This window comes from Rousettus aegyptiacus, unplaced genomic scaffold (assembly GCF_014176215.1).
Source record: "Rousettus aegyptiacus isolate mRouAeg1 unplaced genomic scaffold, mRouAeg1.p scaffold_m13_p_3, whole genome shotgun sequence".
Classification (NCBI taxonomy): Eukaryota; Metazoa; Chordata; class Mammalia; order Chiroptera; family Pteropodidae; genus Rousettus; species Rousettus aegyptiacus.
In genome coordinates, this window is record NW_023416306.1 from 160,656,003 (window position 1) to 160,657,476 (window position 1,474).

General features: G+C 41.3%; 1 pseudogene; it reads right to left on the reverse strand.

Moving 5' to 3' along the window:
• Nucleotides 1-1,100: 1,100 nt before the first annotated feature.
• On the reverse strand, nt 1,101-1,219 carry LOC118601012 (annotated as a pseudogene).
• Nucleotides 1,220-1,474: the final 255 nt, after the last annotated feature.

Consider the following 1,474-nt stretch of genomic DNA (forward strand, 5'->3'; position numbering starts at 1 on the left):
GGTATTAGCTATTGGTTTTATCCTCATTGGAACTACTTGAGTCAACTTTCAGACCAATCATCGATATTACTGAAAACAGAATAACGGAATAGAAAAATTCTATTTTTTTTTAAAATATATATTACTATAAGGTTAGAGATTATGTCGGTAGCCATAAAGGAAGACACTTCATGATCTAGAAGGCCGTATATGACCTGGCACTTTCTTGCCTGGTCTCTGAGCTCTACCCACCTTGAACCTGCTCTTTAGTGTATCGAGGTGTCTGCATGCTCAAAATGGTATTGAGGTGTCTGCATGCTCTAAGTGGAAGGAGGCCTCCAGGGTTTCCGGGCCTTCGCACAGGAGCTCATTCTGCACAGGACACAGTGTCCGTTTACTTGCCCCATTGCCTGAAAGATTCCCTCCATTATTTGTGGAGAAGATTCCCATGCACCCCCTGCAACTGAACCTGGCTAAGAGCCATTTCTAAGTACCCCTCGGCTTCTGCACCTGCCCCTGTGAGTGTCCTTACCTGATTTGAGTTTATCTGTTGCTTGCCTGCCTCACCCAGTAGACAACAAACTAGCCAGAGGCAGGAGCTGAGTCTTTTCACCTTTTATTTGTTGCATCTGGCACCACATCAAGACCATCAGGGCCCTTGATAAGTAGCAGTTGGATGAATACACCAGTGAAAAATATCTTTTAAATGCATTAGACTATTTCTACTCATCAGTTTGAGATAAAATTCTATATAAATATGGTAATGAATTATAAATATCAACTCCTCATATGTGAAATGATGTCATCCATGGTAAGTAGCTTGACTTTATTATTTATCTTATAAATCAGGATGTAAATGAGAATGACATTAAACATACAACAAAATAGGGAAAAGGATGAGTAGTTTGTCCACCTGAGACTAAGCCTGCAGTCCTCAACCAGCCTGGAGAACTAAAGGAGCACCCGTTTACCACACCCAAGAAAGGAGGGACACATCCAAGCTAAGAAGCTCTGGTTCATTTTGTTTATTTATTTTTTAGATGAGGCAACCCTCAGTTGGCTTCACAGATTGCAAGAACCTTGATAGTTTACAATCTCTTATTTTTATTTTTCTATTTTTATGCCTACAGCACCTGGTCTTCCTAAGTGGTCTCCCATTTAAGTACTAACCAGGCCCGACCTTGCTTATCTTCCGAGATCAGACAGGGTCAGGTTTGTTCAGGGTGGCATGGCCGTAGACAAGAAGCTCTGGTTTAGAGTACAGAATGAGACAGCTTAAATCTCATCCTTCTATATTTTCAGTCATCTTCACTCTGCCTTCCTCAGGCAACTCTTATGAATTAAAGGTGAGATTCCACTTTAACAAGCATGAAGGAGGCACATTTGATACACTGGCTGGAGCGTTCAAAAGGTGCAGGGTCTCTGCTCTCTCTACCACTCGGAGATTAACATCAGCATACCCTTGTCAAGTAACAATTTCTTACTTATAAAAAAA